This window comes from Ursus americanus, chromosome 31 (assembly GCF_024610735.1).
Source record: "Ursus americanus isolate L20-20 chromosome 31, mUrsAme1.1.p, whole genome shotgun sequence".
Lineage (NCBI taxonomy): Eukaryota > Metazoa > Chordata > Mammalia > Carnivora > Ursidae > Ursus > Ursus americanus.
The window spans coordinates 22248335-22272431 of record NC_142157.1 but is presented as its reverse complement, the minus strand read 5'-3'; the positions used below and the strand labels follow the sequence as shown (position 1 = coordinate 22272431).

Sequence of the window (24097 nt, the reverse complement as noted above, 5' to 3'; positions counted from 1 at the left end):
CTCTGTTGAACTTTTAGACTAGAACTAGTTCTACTGAAGATGTCACAAATCAATGAATACTTACCATTATCATTATCTTTGTCATTGTAATTATAATCACTATTATTTCTTGAGCACACACCGGTACCAGACGTACCAGACATTGCTTCTGGATCTTTGAGCTTTGCATATGTTACTCTAAGCAGTCACTACAATCTTGCATGTAAAATACTATCATCTCATTTTAAAAAAAGCAACAACTAACACTCTAGGAAGTTAAGGTCACACGGCAGGCACAAGGCAGAGCGGGGATTCAAAGGCCAATTTATCTGGTTCTTGCAAAGCCCTCGGTCTTTCCAGGACAGGACACCCATCTCCTCCTACTGAAAAAGGTACTGAGTGAAGTAGTGTTGCAATAGTCAGTAACTTGGCAAGGTTCAAAGAGCCCCGGGAAGGCATATGCAGAAATACATCCCCTTACCTCCCTTATAGGTCCAGAATTCTATCATCAGAACATTATCTTAAGGGTTGAAAGCCTAGTTGCTGCCAGGTATTCTCTTTTTATATGAAAACACCCTGGCAGAGTAATGCATTAGGCTGACAGACTTTCATTAACAGGACAGAGTGAGTACTTTTAACAGGCAGCATGAATATAGACACACATACCCCTATTCACCCTTGTCAACCAACACCTGAAATGGTACGTTGAGGTTGCATGGGTTACAAATATTCCAACTGCAACGTTACTTAGATCAAGATCAAGATGTAAGTACAACTCCAGAGCCTGGTAAGGGAAGTTCGGAGGGCGTGAGGGGTCTCTGGGGATGGAGTCTTGAGCATATCTAGATTCCTATCAAATTTTACTTTCCAAATTACGTGAAAAGAGGAAATGACTGCTTAGATAACTTTACAGGACACAAAGGCCAAACAAATACAGACTGATTCAATCAGTGTGAATATGATCCCACCTTCTTAATAATAGTAATAATCTTAACAAACCCTCTCAAATGGCAACAACTTGTCTTTTTAATGGCTAACCTCAAAAATGGTTGCTTTTAGACCGGTGATGGGTAGTAAGGAGGGCACGTATTGCATGGTGCACTGGGTGTTATACGCAACTAATGAATCATCGAACTTTACATCGGAATCCAGGGATGTACTGTATGGTGAAATACACAATATAATAAAAAATTATTTAAAAAAAAAAAACAAAAAACGGTTGCTTTTAAAAAAAAAAAAAAGTATGGCGATTTTTCCGCCAATAGGACTAATACTGAAGTTTAAATGTCATTGTGATATATTACCAGGTACTTGCTCATATGAAGTATGAAACGAAATTAATTTTATTTTTTTATTTATATATGAATACCCTTGAATCCAACTTTATTAAAGGTTAAGTAAGGGATCAAGCTACTACACAGAACCTAAACTTAAGTTATATGTAAAAATGGCTTGTTTCGGCTTTGCTCCTCACTCTAGAGCTTACATTTTTATTACTTTGGTGCCATGTGTTACGCTCTCTGCAGAGGCTGTAGATGGTAAGAGTGCAGATATTATGTCATATAAAATATGTACTAAGATAATTAAGAATCAGGAGTGACACAAATGCTAAATCTACATGAAAAACTGCAACAACTGTAACTTAATTTCCAGTGAATTCGAAATTACGCTAAAAGAAATGCCAAATGTTTTTTAGGTAATGTACTAACTACCCATTTTAATGGGTTTTGATGAACTTACTTCTGCTTATTTTCAACTTTAACAGTAATAGCTCAGAACCAAGACGCAATGGAAAGAAAACCATAAATATCTTCAAGCAGGGTTTCCATGCGTGTAAATACACACACGCATGTACAGACCCACATACACACTCACCCTACCCCAGGATTTGAGAAATAAAAAAAAGTAAAAACTACATCTTATAGCAGAAAAACCATAGAGTTGGGGAATAAAAAAGTTCAAAACCAATAAGTTTCTATTTTTATAGATAACTCTGCACTTTCTTTCAGTATAAGTGACATAGGCAAATAAACATCCCAAACTAATATAAACAAGAGGACCTTACGGTCTGGTGCTAATCTAGAGCCAAGCAGAGGCCAAAGATATAAGCTAATGAGTATGTTTTAAAAATTTAACAATAAGGCTTAAGAAACAGGAAAGCGGGGGCGCCTGGGTGACACAGCGGTTGGGCGTCTGCCTTCGGCTCAGGGCGTGATCCCAGCGTTATGGGATCGAGCCCCATATCAGGCTCTCCTGCTACGAGCCTGCTTCTTCCTCTCCCACTCCCCCTGCTTGTGTTCCTTCTCTCGCTGGCTGTCTCTATCTCTGTCGAATAAATAAATAAATAAATAAAAATCTTTAAGAAACAGGAAAGCAAAATAATCACAACTCAAGGTAAAAAAAAAAAAAAAAAAAGTCTACCCCACTTCCCCAGGATCTACTTAGACAATTTACCATTCCTAACATAGGAAGAAAGTATTAACTATAAATAACAGAGAAAACGGAGATTCACCACAACTTAGGATTTGGGTGAGGATGACTGCATCATGAATTTGTTTCCAGTATTTTTGGAAAGCCAACTGTCTTGGGTTAAAAATATGAAATACTGCCACAGTTAACAAACAATAAAAAAGGAAAGTACTATGATACTCTACTCAGGGGAAAAAACAATCAACAAACACAAATATAAAATCGTTTTCAATGTGTGAAGGTGCTTCAGAGACTCAATTTATTTACAAAAAAATGAGCTCGAATTAGCTAAGTCCTGGCTTGACTCTGGCCACTGGCACTTTGAAACGATTCTTCTGTTACTGGTTTACATAGTGTGGTCAATCTCAAAACTCCAGCTTGCTACCATCAAATGTCAGACTAGCCTCACCCTCCTTAACTGTTATTATCATAAGAACGGTTATTAGGAAAAAAAGGGACATAGAATTCATGTGTTCTCAATGACAAGAGTTGTTTAAAACAAAATGAGAACTTTAAATAGTAAATCATCCACATGTGACCTTTTATACACTATTTGCATTTATTATTTTATTTATTTATTTATTTATTTTTAAGATTTTATTTACTTATTTGACAGAGATAGAGACAGCCAGCGAGAGAGGGAACACAAGCAGGGGGAGTGGGAGAGGAAGAAGCAGGCTCATAGCGGAGGAGCCTGATATGGGGCTCGATCCCACAACGCCGGGATCACGCCCTGAGCCGAAGGCAGACGCTTAACCGTTGTGCCACCCAGGCGCCCCTTATTATTTTATTTAATCTTCACAACCTAGAAATCTAAAAGAGATGTTCACAAGGGAAATTTTTTTTCTTGGTAGTTAATTTGATATCAGTGGATATAAACAATCGGTGTCCCATGGCTACATCAAGAGCCAGGTCTCTGTGTCCAGTAATGCAAATTTAAAATAGTGGATGCTCCCGTCTACGATAAACAAAGTAGGCTCCGCACAGCGGTCAGAATGGTGGCTGCCATTTTTAAACACGTGTTCTTTAAAAATGTTATCGTGCAAAATCCCTCACAGGACGTCCAGACTCACCTTGCATCAACAACGTGTGACTGACTTGGGATGACCACGGCCAAACGTGGCATGGCCTTTCTTGCTTCTACACCCACGTGCCTCCTCCCCTGTGCCTCCTGACAAAATGTAACTCACTCAACGTCACCTCTCCACAGAAATGATCCCTGTGATCTTTGTCTACCAGAGTCTATTTCTTTTGCAGTACTTATTACATTTTATAATTTTGTTTGCTTGGTGTTTTCCCTTTGGTCTATTCCTCCATCTCCACTGCACGTTCCATAGACTCAGAAGCAGTTATGAACAGTCTTGCTCCGTGTGTGCCTGGATCTGCTTGTAGCAGAGGTGGCTGTGTCTGTACGCCCATCGCGTAACCACACTGGAATTGTAATCAAAATGTTTCTGTTTTCCTCCCTATTAAAGAGGATGGGAATTTTGTCTAACTCGTTTTTCTTCTCCTGGTGTCTTAGGCGGATGGTGATGTACTTCTCAAATGGGATGACAGGTGGTGTCCCTGGAAGGGTGCCTTTCACACGACTTGGGACAAAGTTTGAAAGGCAACTACACGCTTGTTTATCTACACCTCATCCTTGCCTCACCACAGACAGTGACACATCTCCTCTGCCGCCCCGTTTGACGGTAGTGACGGACACTGGCGATGTCAGTGAGCAGGGCGTGGAAAGACAGCAGGGAAGCGGAGGGTAGCAAACTCTCAAAGGTGTGTCTGATCGGCAGACTATCATCAGTATTCACTCTCAGCGTGCACAATTCCATCTCACCCCAACACAGAGAGAAAACAAAACGTATGGTGTAAATGATAAACAATCTGAAAATGAGGAAAATGCTTTGTGTATTTACATACCACTGACTAGCCCGGGTGCCTTCTGTACATGATCTCAAAGGCCCCTGACAACTGAGAAGGGGCCTCCCAGTTAAGGAAAATGAGGTTTGGAAAGGATTCTGTTATTTCCTGAAGGCCACAGAGCCAGCAAACAGCAGCAATGAGATTCACGCCAAGGTCTGCTCCTTACGTGCCACGATGAGTTGTCAGAAAGGACCAGTTTGTCTGTGTGCTTACTCTTGCACCTTTTTTCTCTTCCCTTTTCAAGAAAAAATGACAGTGACAAAGGCAAACACTCTCTGAAGTGTGCTGGGGTCAGCGCAAAATGGCCAACTATGCCTAAAACAGCATGTAACCTCAGCTGTGATATAAAACATAGATATAAAATATTTCAGACAGCAAATAAATATATATATTAGAAATATATCCACAAATATAAGTACTAAACAAAAATCAAACAGAAAACAGAAATGCACAGATTCACCGAGTACAAACAGCAGAACGGCACAGATGATCATGATTTTACGATACGGAACAATACGTACGACACCAACAAGAACGTTTAGAGAATGAAAAAGTCCTGTGAATTTTACAGTTAATTCACATTCAGCAGAAAACCCTCTTTGCTTCTTGTTAAATATTATCTCATGTACCGGAGCTTCTCCTATTATTAAATCAACTACACCAAAAATAAATTACTCCGAGGAGCGTAACTCTCTTCACGTGCGTACATGTGCACACACATGACTTTAGACATCACGCAGGTTTCTGGAAGTTAGTTTATATGGCACTGCAGTGGTGTGCTAGGGCTGCCATCGAAAATACCACAGACTAGGTGCCTTATGCAACAGAAGGTTATTTTCTCACCGTGCTGGAGGCTGAAAGTCTAAGATCAAGGTGTCAGCAGATTTGGTTTTTCCTGAGGCCTCATTCCTTGGTTTGCAGATGGTCACCTTCTCACTGTGAGCTCACACATTTTATTCTATGGAGTATAACCCTGGTGTCTGTGTGTCCAAACTTCCTCTTCTTACAGACGCCAGTCGAACTGGACTAGAGCTCATCCTAAGGACCTGGGGGTCAGGGCTTCTTACACGAATCTTAGCAGGGACGTGGGGGGCTGGGGACCAGTTCTGCCTATAATAGCCGCTGTCTTTATTCTCCTGAGAGCCTAGTAACTGGAGGTGCACAAAGTCAGCCCTACATATCTGGTTTTGATTAATCAAGGTACTTATCCATTCACAAGCACTTGTTTAGTATAGTTTGTATCACAAAGATAAAGAAGAAACTGTTCCCAAGGGGCTCGTGGTCTAGTGGTTCAAATGAACACACACAACAGAGATCACGAGAACACAACAGGCCCTCGACCCACAGTGGAGATGGAAGCAGAGGTTAGGAATGACTCTGGGGGGTGATTCTTAACTGGATCTTAGTGAAGTCTCCAGGAAAGGGGGGAAGTCGCCAGGGACAAAAAGCAAAACAGGGAAGAAAGGAAGCTTTGTCTGGAGAGACAGGCAGGAGGCGCTAGGTCACCAAGAGCCTTCCTTGGCAGTCATGCTGAGGGCCTTGGGCTTCATCGGCAGGTGTTTAAAACAATGGCAGGTTTAAAGCAGGAAAGCCACAGCTCAGACCTCCACAGACGGCACAGGTCCGTCATTCTGTGCAAAACAGTAAACAGTCTTTGCCACAAAGGCACTCTGGTATGCGGCAGTGAGTCCCTAGCAGCTTCCCAAGCGATGTGCCAAGCGAATTTGTTACTACTACTGATAGCTGAATGATTATTATAAAGTGTTCTTTATTAATTAGGCTACATCCAAGACCAACTCTTTAACGTCAACATGTGCACACACTTGGGTGAGGAATGGGTGGGAAACAGCCAGGGTACCAGGAACTGCAACAGAAGAACAAGGCTCCGGCAATCCCTTTCCATATGCTTCCATTCAGATCCCAGATACATTTACTAAGACTGGACAAGTCACATATGCTCTTTGTATCTCAGCTGCAAGCTCTGCGAAGTGAGGAAAATGAGCATTTACCTCACAGGGTTACGAAGGGATTAGAACGGTTAACAAATGTAAAGCTTTCAGAACAGTGTCCAGCACACAGCAAGTACAACAGGAATATACTCTGTTACTACCACGGCGATTGCTACTACTCTACTGTTAAAGGAGAAAGACAGGAGATGAGCACTTATGATCTAGAAAATGGATTTGAAGAAGCATAAGAACTGATACCCAGGCTTTTCCGTGGCAAACACGTGAGTAATGGTCGTCACCAACTTCAACACGGTTCAGGAAGAGAACAGCGCAATTTCAAGCATGGCCAATGTGATGGCCTTGTGGGACATCAAAGTGGAAATACGGCCACTGGGCATCAGGGATACAGTCTGGAGTCTCAGACGAGACGATGAACCAGGTTGGGATCATGAAGGTGGAACTCACACGTAAAACAATTCACAATTAAAGTTAAGCGTCTTTGGGATGCCTGGCTGGCTCAGTCGGTTAAGCGTCTGCCTTTGGCTCAGGTCATGATTCCAGAGTCCTGGGATCAAATCCCTCATCAGGCTCCTTGCTCAGCAGGGAGCCTGCTTCTCCCTCTCCCTCTGCCTGCTTGTGCTCTCTCTTGCTCTCTTCTTCTCTGGCAAATTAAAATCTTTAATAAAAATAAAGTTAAGCATCGTCAAGACACAGGCCCATCTAACACTTACAGAAGGGTCAAAGAGACAATATTCCAGAAGACAGAGGTTAGGGGGAAAAAAAAATCAAGCTTTCTGAAGAGAACACTACTTGTATATAATTCAAACCACTATATTTTTATGTAAAATATTATGTAGCTTACTCCATAATTTGAGCTGGGGGAGTCAAGTTATGGCAATCTGACTTCATTACTCTTACTGGCATTTTTAACTATGGGTACCACTTGGTGGATCAGAAACAGAAGGGTACAATCTGACATGAAGGTTAAATTTCTCTTCCATTATACAATACCCAGTATTTTTTTCAACCTTTAGAAAAAAAAAAAAAAAACACTTCCTCTACGATGTTGCTGCCGCTTTAAATCTTTAAACTACATACATTTTTCAAAGAAGTGCTGCTCCTTTGTAAAAGTTATGGCTCTATCTTCAGGGGGCTGCCATGTTGGTACCAAATTACACACAGCAGAACAAAAAGGACCTCACTACAGTTCAGTGAAGCATAAGAGCAGGGGCTCCAATGGCACTTTCCAGATGCTATTTGATGATGAATGATAATATTAAGCTCCTACTTGAAGGCAACCTACAATAAGTCTCCATTCCCTGATATTAAAAACCTGTAAAGGAACATAAAGCTGGCCTCCTACTATAATTTACCCCCACTGGTTAAAGCACTCTTCTAAGCTAACCAGCCTCAACTAGCGCAGGACAGGAAAGAGACAGGTTGGCAAGAGGCTGGACTCAGGAGGGTGGGGGCCCAACGCCGGGTGAGGATGGAAAAGAAGGCCAGTGGAGAGGGCACCACAGGGACACTGTTTTCCCGGACTGGCCACTCTGCACCATCAGCCTTAGATTTCAAACGTACTTATTCAAATCTAAGGTAACTTAGGAGCCATCCAGTTAACTGGGATGGCGTGAAAACATTTCTCTGTGTTCCCCTTCCTTAAAATCCATCAAGGGAAAGGAGAGAATGAGCTCTTAAGTGCAACAAGTAAAATGTCACCACCTCATCTCACAAATTAGGATGAACGGTAGCTAAATTCTGGGAACTCTGAACCAAAAAGAGGGGGAACGCTGATAGTGGACATACGGCTCCTCAGAATTCAAACATGATAGAGACTTTTGTAACAGTCCTAAAAGCCCCATGAAACGCCCCTCTTGCGTGAAGTGCTGGTACGTCAGTGTGAGGGTCTGCTAGAAGACAAGGGGAGCAGTGAACAGTCCCAGAGGAACCCTGCTCCACGGCAAGCAGCCCAAGAGGAGCCGATGGGCGACGTGCAAACAAGCATCTTCACTCCCTGAGGAAGGAGGGAGCGGAGCAGCCCTGTGAGAGCCTCTGATTCCACTGCTGGTCCCCAAGGGGCAAGGTCGAAGAAGCGGGGGAGATTCTGCTTTAAGCAGCTATGTCGCTCAAATGAGAAATGGGACTGATGCCTGGATAACTCGCATCCTGGGAGCAGTGAAAACACGAAATCCAGCTTTAGGCAACAATATAGATGAATCTCAAAACATACTGTCAAGTGAAAGAAGCCAGAATACATACTGAGTCGTTCCCTTTATATAAAATTCGAAAACAGCAAAACTAATTAATAATATCACAAGTTAAGGCAGTGGTTACCCTGGGGCAGAAAGGAAGGCCTTGCACTGGATCAGAAGGAGGCCTGAGGCGGGACTTCTGAAATGCTGTGGGTCTTCTATTTCTTGACCTGTGTAGCTGTTGCTTGAGTTTATACAGGTGATAATTCACTAAACTATAAGCTTATGTCATATGGACTTTTATCTACGTGTGCGATGCTTTAATAAATACAATGGGGAGACAGGAGAGAGAAAGTACGTAATCCTACAGCTATCCTAAAAGAAAAAAACGAGTCACTCAGTAGGTGAAAAAAAAAATCAGACTGCCCTCTGCTGTCTCCCTAGCAACATTCAATGTCAAAAGACAAGGCCTACAAAGTTCTAGGAAAAAAGGTTACTCAAGATTTTTATACCCAGACAAATCATTTACCAAATGAGAAAGGCTGTCCATGTCAAGAGACTCACCCCACATCATGGTCACTGAAACCTAATTAATTAAGTTGCTGAGATTTTTAGTGAATTTTTTGACCTTTTTGAATGTTTTACTTACTTAAAATAATAAACATAAATTACTGTATAATAGCAATACAGTGTATTATTTTCCAAACTGAATGAGTTGGTACCAAAAAATGGTGTCCCTTTATTTTGTCCACCGCCATCCCTACTCCCACCAAAAAAAAAAAAAAAATTTTGTTTTGTACCAATTTAACGTACCTAGAAACACAGACCTCATTATCTCTACTCCGCATCTACGGGACCAAGTGAGCCACGAGGTTCAAGGAAGATCCGCAGCCTTCATGACAAAACAGGATCCTGCACAAGGAAAGGAACTGTACGGGATTTGACTGTTCTACAAACAGAGGGCATATTCTGATGGCTAAACCTGCTTTCTTGTTATCAAAACCAACACTCTGAACTCCAGAACATTTTCTCTAATAACTTACCTGGAGTTAACAAGGCAAGAGTTTCAAGCAACTAATTACTGCCTATCCCAACGCAGGCTGCCAGTTGGCGGTGTCCGCGGAGATGCCCACCAGTGACGGAGCAGGCTGCCACCCTCACCCCTGCAAGTGACAGCAGCCGCTGACTTGAGAGTCAACTCGTCTGCGAGGCGAGAGCGAAGACGTTGCGCCTGGCTGCATCTTTTGTAATAATTACGTGGAGGAGATAAGTGGAATAGAGACAAATGGACACGCATCCTCCCAAAGCACCCAATTCAATTAAACAAAAACAAACTCTACCTTTTCTGAGAGACATAAGTGTTTCTGGTAAATTCACAATCACCGTGAAGGCCAACTGAAGTTCACACATAAGCTAGCAAGAATTTTAGAAATCCTTTTCCTTAAACACAGCGGACGGCTGTTCAACTGCGGATTCCAGCTACAAACATCTGTGCAGGACAATCATAGAGCTGGAATTTCGAAGTTCACACGTCTCAAAAAGACACAGTATGTCTAACTCAGGCCACTGGTTGTGGCACAAGTTTCCAGACTCTTCGATACTCTTTAAGAGAACGTTTTGCATTTTTCACTCCAGAACCATACTGTGAACCAGGCCCTGAAATTTCCAGTGGTGAAATGAGTAAACCTTAACAGTGAAGTGATAAAATAAGGAAAATTTAAAAACAGTATTGAAGACACCTCTAGCCAAACGGCGTCGTGCTAATGACTTCTACTTTTAGATGACAAATCGTGCTATTTAAACAACCAAATTTCACTGCAGACATCCTTCAGAACAGGTACCAAGGCAACCACACTGATGCCAGGCTGTGGGGAGCTGCGGGGGGCTGCGGGGAACCGGGGGAGGGACAGAGCCTCGATATACTGATAAGGATCCAAAACGCCGCCACAAACTTGAAAAATTATCTGCGGAAAAACTAAAAACTGGACCTAATTCAACATCCATCTGGCATCTGTGAAAAAGAAATAACTTAGGACTCCCTGTCTTTAAAAACTTTGATATTTCAAAGCTGCAAGTAAGGAAGATTCGAGTCTTTTGAATGAGATTATTTTAAAGACATTCTGCGGTTGACATTTGAGTGATATTTCTGGACATGCCGTCTTTGGTTGATTACTCAGGTAAGGGCTATTGAGCTGGTATCCGGTAACTTACTCCTCGCAGAGCAGCTAAAAGCATGACATGGCTGCTGTCAAAATACATCATCAAACACTCCTCTTTCAAAATAGTTTCGTGTTAAAAACTGTTAGTCATAACACCAGTAAGGAGAAGGAGAGAAGCAAGCAATACAAACTTCATTTCTCCTCAATATGAATAACGAAAATCAAGTCAGACACACACCTACATCCGTCATCAAACGCAGACTCAAATCCCAGTGGAATAAGGTTCCTGAAGTCAACAGACACCATGCAGACCAGCAGGTTACATGATTCTGGAGGATGGGAGGTGGGTTCACCAAGAAGTGGGGTAAAATGAAATGGTGTGCACAAAGATAGTTGCATTATGAAGCTCATGTGTCCCTCACTATGTGTGACACGGAACAATGGCACCCAAGGATCTTCATGTCCCAATCCCCAGAACTTGTGAACGTCAGCTTATATGGCAAAAAGGACTCTGCAGATGTGATTAAGTTAAGGGTTGTAAAATGGCGAAGATCACCTGGGTGGGCCTGATGTTATTGTAGTGGTCCTGCTAGGAGCGATGGGGGAACAATCGGTGGGAGGACCCCAGACCAAAGAATGCAGCAAACACTAGAGGCCGAAAAAGGCAAGGAACTGGATTCTCCCCTGAGCCTCTTGAAGGACCCAGCTGTGCTAACACCTTGATTTTGGGCCCGTGAACTTGATCTCAGGTATCTGACCTCTAGAACCATAAGAGAATACGCTGGTGTTGTTTCAAGTCACTAAATTTCTGGCAAACTGCCAGAGTGCCAACAGGAAACGAACACACTGTGAAAAAATAATCCGGGTGCTCAACTACATTAGCTCCTTCAGCTATTCACATCACCTTTTTCAAAACGCCTCAATAGACGAGTCATAAAATGTCTCCGAAAATTGCTGCCTCCCTGTCACACAAAGTGAGAGTAACATAATACATTTTTACCTTGACATAGAAAATTTGCAAATTATGTTTTCATTCTTACAGAAGCTATAAAACAATATTAGCAATAGTATAAAAATAAATACACCCTCCATATCAGACCCGAAAAACAGGCATTCTTCCGTTAAACCTATTAACCTCCATGTTGCTCCCATTCTACCGGTTGTCTTCTGTGTGGTAGGAAGTTTCAGTCAACAAGAAAAACTATTGGCCAATCCCAAGCCCCTGGCTACTCCGACTGGCGAAGGGAGAGGTGGGGGACAGGAAGGCTGAAACACCAGTGGAAAACTGTCAGTTATGTGCTCACTGCTCTCCTCCCTACTCATCATGGCCATGAAGGAATAAAAAGGAGACGTGTGACATCATCAACACAAAGATACCATGACTCTCAGCGGCGGTCAAGTCAGGACTTCAGGTTAGGCAGGGGTTTCTCATAATTGTTTTAGAATGGCATTTGTTTCACTATTTATGCCAAAGATGGCTTGCAAAAACAGCTCTGCAACGATCCCCCTGGGCTCAGTCTTGCGACCTGCTTTGTGCAATGGGACTTAAGCAAATGCTAACCAAGCAGAGTTCTTGGCACGTGCTTGGCTGCCAGCCTCCCAGCCCCCACGCATGTGAGTGAGACCATCCTCGATCACCAAGCCCCGGCTGACCCCGGATCCCTGAGAAAGCCAAGTAAATACCAACTGAGACAGTCTGGAACAAGAGAAGTGGCAGCAAATAAAATGGCTCTGTTTTAATCCACTACGTCTGGGGACAGTTTGCTGTACAGTGAAAGCTAACGCGTATAGTTAATAAAGCTGACACAACTACATTGCAGAAATTTTGAAGAAAAAAAAAGAAAGACATAACCTTGAGTCCCAATATACAAAGATATTAGTCAAAAACTTTTTGATTAATTCATCTTCGTGTAGCTATGTAAACATACTCTATAATTAGAACCACACCGTAAATCCAACCTTATAGTGTGCTGTTATTAGCATTCCCCATGTCGTTTTATATTCCGTAATCTACCATAGTTCATTTAACCATTCTTTTACTGGACTTTAAGGTGGCTTCAAAATTTTCACTTTAAATACTGCTGCAAAATATACATACACACACACACACATATATATATATATTTGTATAAACTTTTGACTGAGTTCTGGATTAAATCTTGAGGAAAGATCCCCAGGAAGAAACATACAATAAAAAGTGGGGAGCTTCAACAGTGTCTGATACATACAGCTATGATACAGTCCGGGATGACATGCTAATTTACCCCCCAACAGCAATGTATGAAAATGTTCATTTCACCAAACCCTCACCATCACTCTACTATTCTATTTTAAAGTCTTTGTTAACCGATATACTAAAAAAAAATGGCAATTCGATTTAACCTGCGTTTCTCTGACTGCTAATAAGGGTGACCAGTTTTTCATTTGGTTCGCCACCCATTGTCTCTTGTGAAACATGTGTTCTTGTGTTAATTTTTCTTACCGAGAGACGGAAAGTACATGCCCTTTAATAGTAGTTAAGTTGATAGGGTGAGGTCAGGGCAGAGATTTTTTAAAGATTTATTTATTTGAGAGAGAATGAGAGAGGGAGAGAGGGAGTATGCAAGCAGGGGGAGGGGCAGAGGGAGAGAGAGAATCTCCAGCAGACTCCCTGCTGAGCACAGAGCCTAACACAGGGCTCAATTTCAGGACCCTGAGATCATGACCTGAGCCGAAATCAAGAGTCAGGTGCCTAACCATCTGAGTCACCCAGGTGCCCCCCTTTTCTTTTTTTTTTTTTTAAACATTTACTTACTTAAGAGAGAGAGAGAGAGAGAGTGAGCGCAGGGCAGATAGTTTTAACCCCAGGTCCAATGGTCATGTATACAAATTTTTTTTTTCCTGGAGAGAATCCACAGCTTTCATCAGCTTCCTTAAGTAGCACATGATCTCATAAACGCTGAGAACCAGCTGACCTAAATGGTAAAGAACAGCATTAGTAGGGTCCACTGCTGGGACGCTCACAATTGTGCAACCCGTCACAGAATGCATAACTAAATGAGAGGCAAGACAGGAGTTGTGTTCAGTGATGAAGGAAGGTATAGGAGGAGGTGAGAACGATGGCAAAATAATAGATTAAATGTGTATTTAAGTCAAGAAATTTAATAATTTAATACATATCACTGCATTCTTTTTTTTTTTAAGGCCAGCTAAACTCTCATCTCCACTTGCTACAGGCTGACCGACTGTCCTGCTATTACTGAAGCCCTAACCACCAATGGGATGGTATTTGGAAGCGAGGCCTTTGTCAAGTAATTAGGTGACATGGGCAGACCCCTCATGAAGGAGATTAGTGCCCTTATAAGAAGACACACAAGAAAGATAACCTCTCTCTCCACCCACATGAAGGCATGACAAGAAGGTGTCTTTACAAACCAGGAAGAGGGGCCTCACTGGAAACCAAATCGGCCGGCACCTTGATTTTAGACTTCCCAGCCTCCAGAACGGTGAGAAATTTCTTTTGGATAAGCCGCCTGGTCTATGACATTTTTTTAGACCATGTGAAGCCACGACAATCTTTGTCCGGGCTGTAGTCCTACTGCAGTCCTATTCGGGGTCCCAAGTGAAATGTTCTTTAACTATTCTTCAGGTTTCATTAGGTTATTGGCTCCAACAAAAACGAACTGTGTCTTTCACAAGGCTTGGGAAGATATTAAAGAACTCACGTTTGATAAGCATTTAATCCGTTCTTAATCACTGTCACAGAGCATACATAATGGTTAAAAGCATGAGGTCTGACTCTGTCAAGTTACCTCCTCTAGCCTTCGGCTCCCTCATCTGTAAAATGGGCAGAACAGTCACTCCACCTCATGGGGGGATACCTTAGTTAGGAATAACTATCTGACTTAGAAGACGTAAGTACTCATAAATGGCAGCTATTAGAATCATCACTATCGTTATTAGTGACACATTTTCAAGGTCATGCACTTACAAAAACTGCTCAATTTAAGACAATGAAATGCCAACTTACAAAAATCTTAGCAACACAGAACATTCTTTGTTGTTTCCAAGTTTTTGCTACAGTTCATGCAAGCCTGAGGTTATGATTTGACAGGACAAAATCTGCTAGGATGAGGTGAGAGAGCTGTGATACACTGAGGTTCAAAACATTGTTAGAAAGGATGCAAAGGCAGACCAGGAGATTTTTGTTAAAGAAGCAGGTGAATAGCTAAGGTTAAAAAAATAATAATTAATTTTTTTAATTTTTTTTATTATATTATGTTTGTCACCATACAGTATATCCCTGGTTTCTGATGTAAAGTTCGATGACTCATTAGTTGCGTATAACACCCAGTGCACCATTGCAATACGTGCCCTCCTTACTACCCATCACCGGCCTATCCCATTCCCCCACCCCCCTCCCCTCTGAAGCCCTCAGTTTGTTTCTCAGAGTCTATAGTCTCTCATGCTTCATTCCCCCTTCTGATTACCCCCCCTTTCTTTATCCCTTTCTTCCAAGTATACCGAGTGAGCAAAAGTTCTGCATTATCTATTAAAAGCATGAATGAAAAGAATAAACTTGATCTTCTGGTCACTGTCCTAGGAACATAGTCAGCGGAAGAATATTCTCCACATTGTTGTAAAGTTGGGCAACTCACTTTTCTGCATTCGTTTCCAGCAAATTATAGCTAGTGAAGTGTTCTGGATAGCAACTGCTTTTCCTTCGGTCAACTGAAATGACCAAACAATGAACCTTTGGCACCAACCATTGATCTTGCTAATTGCATCTGCCACTATATTTGCTTCTTTTGTTTCCAGTCAGTCCTCTTTTCCAACACCATTCCAACTGGTAAACAATCAGAACACACAAAGTGACAGATTTAGTGCTTCACTAGCAATTTATATAACTGACTGCAACGCTGTTGTTGTAGTGAATCATGATTTATTTGTCTCACATTGCAGCACATAACCTTTTTAAATGCAAGGGGAAAAGGCCAACACCTCCTTAAAGTTTATATATGACCATCTACCACTATATCCTATGAACTGGATTTGAAAGAGAGCTGACCACACGAGTGATGGATTTCTTTTCTTTTTCTGCAGCTATAACTTTATGCACAATCCATTCATGTATCCTGGGCTCAGTCAATGCTCTTTATTTGCATGTGACTCCGGGATATACATAAATGATGCCCAAACAGTTAGCTAACAGAACCTAGAATTGAAGGGTTAAAACAAGGAATACTTGGGGGGCGCCGGGGTGGCTCAGTCGTTATTAAGCATCTGCCTTTGGCTCAGGGTGTAATCCCAGAGCCCCGGGATCGAGCCCCACATCAGGCTCCTCTGCTGGGAGCCTGCTTCTTCGTCTCCCACTCCCCCTGCCTGTGTTCCCTCTCTCACTGGCTGTCTCTCTCTGTCAAATAAATAAAATCTTAAAAACAAAAACAAAAAGCCCAAGGAATACTGGGGTGGCAATTCCACATTTAAGGGTCCATGGATGGATGGGGGCATCTTAAATTCCCCAAGTTATATGTAACAAACTTCCTATGTGAAAATATACATTTTAGGGAGAGCAGCTCTAGAGGTTTCACTGGTTTCTCAAAGGGGTCGGTGATTCTTGAAAAGATTAAAAATGATGGCTTAAGGGAACTTGACTTATTGCTGCAAAATAAAAGGCATTAAAGGCGGATGCCTGGGTGGCTCAGCTGGTTAAGCACTGGACTCCTGACTGTGGCTCAGGTCATGATCCCAGGGGCTTGAGATCAAGCCCTGCATTGGGCTCTGTGCTGGGTACAGAGCCTGCTTAGATTCTCTCTCCCTCTCTCCCTCTGCCCCTCCTCCCCTCTCTGAGAAAAAAAAAAAAACCCTAAAGAAATAATATTAAAAATTGAAAAAATAAAAAGGGATTAGAGGCATAAATAAGCATATGAACAATGAAATATCAAAGGACATCAAGTTTTACACCAAGGTGGTAAATAAAGAGATGAGAGAAATAATTGGTGCTATGGGCCGAATTGTTTCTTCTCCCCTAAAATTCATGAAGTCTTAACTCCTAGTCCTCAGAATGGTACTGTATTTGAAGATAGGGTCTTTACAGATGTCATTTGGCTAGAATGAGGTTATTAGGGTGGGCCCTAATCCAATATGGCCAGTGTCCTTAGAGGAAGAGGAAATCTGAACACACAGAGTTATAGGTGTCTGTGTGCACAGAGGAACAACCATGAGGACGCAGAGAGAAGGCAGCCATCTATAAGCTAAGGAGAGACGTGTGGAACAGATCCTTCCCACACAGCCCTCAGAAGGAACCAATCCGACTGATATCATGATCTGGAACCTCTAGCCTCCCCAAGTGGGAGGAAATAAATTTCTGATGTTGAAGCTACCCACACTGTGGCACTTTTTATGGCAGCCTTCACAAATTTAATGGTCTTAACTGTAACACTGGGTTAAGAGAGAATTCAGAAAGCAGTTAAGACCAGGGCACTTGGGGGCGCCTTGGGGGCTCAGTCGGTTAAGCGTCTGCTTTCAGCTCAGGTCATGATCTCAGGGTCCTGGGATCGAGCCCCACATCAGGCTCTCTGCTTGGCGGGGAGCTTGCTTCTCCCTCTCCCTCTGCCCCCTCCTTGTTTGTGCTCTCTCTCTCTCTCTCTCTCTCAAATAAATGAATAAAATCTTAAAAAAAAAAAAAAAAAACAGGGCACTTGGCGGCCTCCATACAGCAGGTGACTCTTGATCTCAGGGTAGTGAGTCTGAGCCCCAAGTTGGGCACAGAGTTTACTTAATAAAAATGAATAAACAAATAAGCAAGCAGTTAAGACCAAGAGATTATTCTGGGGGTTAAAAACAGGGTAATATCAAGAATGAAAGGGGAAACAGTCTTGACATTTGTAAGTAATATGGAAGATGACAACCGTAATACTTCCAGGCCTGCTACAGCACCTAGCCAGTGAGTGCAAGGTTGAGAGGATAAACTGAGTAAAAATAACTTCTTGAGACTGTGTAAACAGGCAAGAAAGAGGCAGAAAAATAATTATATTCCATCTGTTCCCACTGAAAATTATCAAAAATTAATCCAGACTTCTGCTGCTAGCCATGATGAAGTAACCGGAAAAAATGTGTGATATAATTGCTTCTAGACACTGGGCAAGAAGCAGCGCCAGACTCATCCCTGAGAAAAGGGAAGTAAGTGTGCAGAACCCTATGATCAGCCTAACTTCCCCCTGGAAGCATTCCCAGTTAGCCATGCAGGAAGTGGGCGATCAAACAATATGGTGGCACTGCTGAGTGAAAGGAGAGAGATCAGAGTTTGCGGCTACTAAGGTAGTAGGAATTAGGCAGGCAGGATTGTAGAAACAAAGAAGCTATAAAGAAAAAGAGCTCCAGATAACTGCACAGGGGGTCCCGTGAGTCTTCGGCTGAATAATAACTGCTATGTCCAGGGCAAGGCTCCTCAAGGCTAAGAAAGAAAAAAAAGAAAAAAAGTAACAAGGGAAAAACTACAGAGGAGATAAATCCAAACAATGACTGGAGTGTGCACAGGGCTAGGAAGTACTCCATTTGGAGATCAGCCAGAGAGGAGGGACCTCACTGAACACTGTGGTCATTCAGCAGAGATCCCAGAGGTCTTAGGAAAGGACTAACTGAGCCCACAAATAAAGTCTAGCCTGGACCAACCCTAACCAAGGTTAAAAGGAGGTCTTGGAAAAAATCAAGCTGGTCACAAAGAAATTAACTGCTTCTTTAAATGAAACTCAACAATCTATAAAAGGAGACAATAATATCTACACATTCAAAAATAAATATTCATATCTACTATGACATTATAATAAAAAATACCAATAAATACTAATAAAATACTAATAAAGAAATAATGGCTAAAAATTTTTCTAATTTGATAATTATTGTAAATCCATATATCAAAAAATTTTTATAAAACCCTCAAGAAGTAGAAACAAAGGAAACCACAGGAAGGAAAATAATTAAACTGCTAAAAACCAATGATGAAGAGAAAATTTTAAGAGCAGTCATGGAAAAACAGACACATTACATAGAACAATGATAAAAATGGCACCAAAACAATGTAAAGTAGAAGACAACAGAACACTACCCCTTAAAGGGAATCTAAAATTTTATATCTAGAAAAAGATTCTTTAAAACGAAGGCAAAACAAAGATAATTCAGATGAAGAAAGCTGAGAGAATTTGTGGCCAAGTAATACAACAAGAAATACAAGAGGAAATTCGTCAGGATGAAAGGAGTACCAAATGGAAGCTCAGATCTATATCACGGGGTAAAAAGCACTAAAAATGGTATCTCTGGTCAGTAAATCCTAACAATTTTTTTCTTTTTTGTTAATTTATTTAAAAGACAGCTTACTTAAAAAAAAAGTATAACACTGTTACTTGAGGTTTTAACATATCAACCAATTTGACCTGACATTTATAGAACACTACAGATTATGGAACATTTTCATGTGTGTATGGAAAATTCATCAATTCAGACAATATGCTGGGCCATAAAACTAGTCTATAAACTTTTAAAGAAGGAGAATCATACAGATTATGATTTGTGATCATAATTAAATTATAAATCAATAACAAAATGATAGCCAAATCTTCAAAAACAAATAATCTCTAAATAACCCACATGCCAGGGCACCTAGGTGACTCAGTCAGTTAAGCGTCCAACTCTTGGTTTTGGCTCAGGTCATGATCTCATGGGATGAGATGGAGCCCTGCATCGGGCTCTATGCTCAGTGTGGAGTCTGCTTGAAATTCTATCCTTTTCTGTGCCCCTCTTCCCACTCATGCACATGCTCGCTTTCTCTAAAATAAAATCTTTAAATAACCCACACGCCAAAGAAGAAATTACAAGGCAATTGGAAAATATTTTTAAATGAATGATAGTTAAAATGCAAATGTGTGGGACATAGCTCAAACAACTATTAGAGAGAATATATTTCTATACATCTATAAATGCTCATATTAGGGAAGGAGAAAGACTGAAAATCAATGATCTAAGCTTTCCCCTAAAGAAATTAGAAAAATCAGAGCAAATTATTCTCAAAGTGAGGAGAAAAGCAAATCAATGAAATACAAAACAAAGAATAAAGGAATTCAATCAACACCACCATCAGTTATTTAAAAAGAGAAATAAAATTGATAAAGCCTAGCCAGACCAATTAAAACCAAAGAGAAGAAACACAAATTACTAGTATCACAAATAAAAATGGGGATATCATCATAGATGTTACAGACCAACTTAGAAGAAACACAAAATTACCAGCGCTCAAAGAAATAGAAAAACCTAAGGAGCCTTATATTTATGAAAACAAAATTATGAATTCATAATTCAAAACTTTTTCCACAAAGAAAACTCAAGACCCATAGGGCTTCACTAATGAATTCTTTCAAACACTTAAAAATATCAATTTTACAAATTGTACCAGAACAGGATATTGCTAATACAAAAAGTGTACAAAGATACTATATGAAAGGTAGAGACCAATATCTCTCATGAACTGAAGTGGAAAAATTTTCAAGAAAATATTAGCAAATCAAATCCAGAAATACATAAAAATAAAAATACAAAAAATGGAAACCATACAATTATCTCAATAGATGCAGAGAGAGCATTAAACAAAATCCAACACCATTTCATGATAAAATCATCCTACAAACAAGGAACAGAGGGCGCTTTCTACACCTGACAAAGGTCATCTACAAATAACTTACAGAAAACATACTTAATGGGGAAAGGTTGGAAGCTTTATGTCTAAGATAAGGAATAGGATAAAGATGTCTGCTCTTGTCACTTCTATTCAACCTTATGTTCTAGAGGTTGCAGTCAAAGCAATTAGGCAAGAAAATGAAATAAAAGGCATCTAAATTAGAAGGCAGGATGTATAACTATCTCTAATTGCAGATGACATGACCTTGTATAGAGAAAATTCTAAGGAATCCACTAAAAACTAAAACTAATAAATGAGTCCACCATCATTAGAGAACACAAGATCAATATAAAAATCAACTGTATTTTATATACTAGCAATGAACAATCTGAAAATAAAAAAATAATTTTATTTACAATAGCATCAAAAAGAATAAAATGTTTAGGAAATTTAACAAAGGAAGTGTAAATCATATACTCTGTAATTGACAAAATATTACTGAAAGAAATTAAAGAAGATTGAAATAAAAGACATTTTATTTTCTGTTCATGGATCTCAAATTCAATATGACAGCAAGACTCTCCAAAATAATCTACAGATTTGATGCAATCCTTATCAGAAGCCAGTTGGCTTCTTTGTAGAAATTGATAAGCTACTCCTTGAATTCATATGGGAAGTGAAGAGACTCAAAATAGCCAAAATAATCTTGTAAAAGAATAACAAAGTTGGAACTAATGTGTCCCAATTTCAGAACTTAATAAGCAGTAACAGTATTAAAGACAGTGTAGAACTTACATCGAATAGACATATAGATCAATGAGACAGCCTTGAGAGTCCAGAAATAAAATCATGTATTTATGGCCAAATCATTGTTAACAAGAGTGCCAAGACCACTCAATGAGGAAAATACCGTCTTTTCAACAAATGGTGCTGGGACAACTGGATAGCCACATGCAAAACAATGAACCTTTATTGGATCACATACAAAAATTAAACCGATCAAAAGGGATCAAAATTCTAAACATAAGAGCCAAACTTGGGGGAGACAGGGGAATTGTGGAATGATAGCTAATGGGTATAGAGTTTCTTTTCCAACTAATAAAAATGTTCTAAAACTGTGGTGATGGTGGTACAACTCTGAACATACTAAAAATGCTGAACTGTATACTTCAAATGTGTGTATTATATGGTATGTAAATTACATTTCAATAAAGCTTTTACTAAAAAAAAAAAAAAGATAATATAGTAATACCAAGTGGGCTTTAGTATAAAAATACGACACTGATTTAACATATGAACAATCAATATAATTCGCCACACTGGCAAATAAAGGAGATGTATTAGTTAACCACTGCTGTACAACATAGTACTCTAAAACTTGGAACTTATCACAAATAACATTTATTATCTTAACACTTTCCCAGGGTAGGAATCTGAGAGTGGCTTATCTGCATAGATCTGGATCAGGGTCTTTCAGGAAACAGCTGGGCTGCCAGTTTGGGGCTAGTCAATGACTGGGGCTGGATGATCCACTTCCAAATTCCCTCAATAAGGTTGTTTACAATATGACAACTGGCTTTCCCTAAGAGCAAGTGACTGTAGAGTTAAAGAGAGAAAGGGCACGAGAGCATACCCAAGATAGGAGCTGCAGTGTCTTTTATAATTTAGTCTCACAAGTGACATGTTGTTATTTTTACTGTATTCTATTGGTCACAAAGACCAATGGGAGCAGACTGCACAAGGGTATGAATACCAGGATACAGGGATCATTAGGAGACACCTGGAGGATGGCTACCAGAGGAGAAAAATCATATGATTACCTCAAGAGAGGCCAAAACAAAACAAAACAAAAAAACCCCAAAACCTTTTGGCAATATTTAATACCCATTCACAAGCTAGGAATAAAAGGAAACTTCCTCAACCTGATAAAAAAGTGTTTTCTAAAGATATAACTAGTATCCATTTAACAATGAACAATAATACTTTCCCCCTAAGATCAAGATAAGGCAAGAATATTCCTTCTCACTGCTTCTATTCCACATTGTAGTGAAGGTCCTAGCCACTGTAATAAGGCAAGAAAACAATAAAGAACAGTAATTGGAAAAAAAGAAATACAATGATCTTTTTGGGGAGACAAGATGATTACGTATATAGAAAATCTTAGGAAATATGCCACAAAGAAAAAAAAAAAAAGCAAAACAAATAAGCCAACAAAAACCCTACCAGACCTAGACTTATAAGGAAATGAAAAACTACAGGAACCAAGGTCAATTTACACAAAGCTGTTGTATTTTTAAGTGCTAGCAATAATGAAAAATGAAATTTAAAAAATTCCACTTACAATAGCATCAAAAACCTAAAATACTTAAGGATAAATTTAACAAAATATATGCAAGTAAAAACTATAACATTGCCAAGAGAAATTTTAAAAACCTAAACAAATGGAGAAATATATCATGTTCACAGATTGGAAGGCTCTATATTGTTAAGATGCAAATTCTCTCGAAATTGATCTGTCAGTTCAGTCAAATTCCAATGAAAACCCCAGCAGGATTCTAAAATGTATATACATGTACAAAGGATACAGACTAGCCAAAACAATTTTGAAAAAATAATTTACACTATGTGATTTCAAGACTTCTTCCAAAGCTACAGTCATCAAGGCAACATGGTACTGCTATGAAGGTACAACAAGGAAACATGCTATACCTACATTTATACAATAAATTAGCTTTTGACTAAGCACCAACGCAATTCTTTAGGAAAAAAAATGCTTTTCTACTCATGGTGCTAGAAACATTACTTGTATGGAAAAAAATGATCTCATACACAAAATTTGAGCTGATCACAGATCCAAGCCTACACGAAAGCAGGGTTTTTCTTTCCTCCCTCTCACCACCCACTGATACCTCCCAAGGGACTCAGAACTGCACATGACACAATGTTGGTGCTGAATAAGTATTTGGTGAATAAAAGAACTATGCATGAGAAAAACCACCTGCCATTGTAAAAATAAAAAGGAAGAGACCAGTGAGTGGGACAGTGAGAAAAACTGTCATGTGAGTTGTTGAGAGCTGAAGGTACCACCTCTGCTACTAGTCGGGAGGTGACAGTTCCAAGCAGAGAGAAAAGATCAAGAAGAACTAAGAAGCAGACATTGAGAGTAGCCCGTGTGTGAGAGAGAGGGGCCAGAGCAGCATACAAACATGGAGGCCAGAGCATCTGGCGTCTTACGGCTCAACAGGGCAGATTAAAGAATTCTAATCACAGAAGTGATGTAGTCCACTGTGTGATTTCATAAAAGCACCTTGAATGCTGTGTGAAGAATGGATTGGATGGAGAGAGGTAGGAAGCATGGAAAGCAGGAGGCTCTTGCAGCAACCCAGGTGAGAGGAGGGGGTGGCAGGCCCCTTGCAGCACAGGAGTTCAAGTGTAACACTAGGGCTGGCAATCTAACAGATCTGGGTATCGGTTATAATTTGTTTGTCGTTTTCAACTATTAGTTTCGTTGTTTCCTTCAAAGATTTACTTTCTGACTTCATTTAGTACTGTGCCCGAAACCCAAAAGCTTACAGGAATACACTGCAAGGAGCTGGCGGTCAGAATCTGACATGGTCAGGTAGATAGGGGCTGTCCAAGAAAAAGAGTCATTCTTCTTAGAATAGCAAATATAAAAACCAACAGAGAGGGTACTGGGCTCCATTCAAATCACAGAACATGTTGACAATGAGCATGGGGATGTTTGCTAATATTAGAAGGCATGTTACAGCCTAAAAGTTTACA

The 24097-nt window shown here is 40.3% G+C and overlaps 1 protein-coding gene across 2 annotated transcripts in view; it reads right to left on the bottom strand.

Annotated features, from left to right (window-relative positions):
- Positions 1 to 24097, bottom strand: part of RSU1 (Ras suppressor protein 1) — a 185906-nt gene that overhangs the window by 90646 nt on the left and 71163 nt on the right. Inside the window, exon 8 of one of the 2 annotated variants that reach the window (XR_015722428.1) lies at positions 13460 to 13619. The exons of the other annotated variant lie outside the window; for it this stretch is intronic. The gene's annotated coding sequence lies outside the window, so the exon portion shown is untranslated. The remainder of the gene's footprint in view (positions 1 to 13459; positions 13620 to 24097) is intronic. 2 annotated transcript variants of the gene reach the window in all.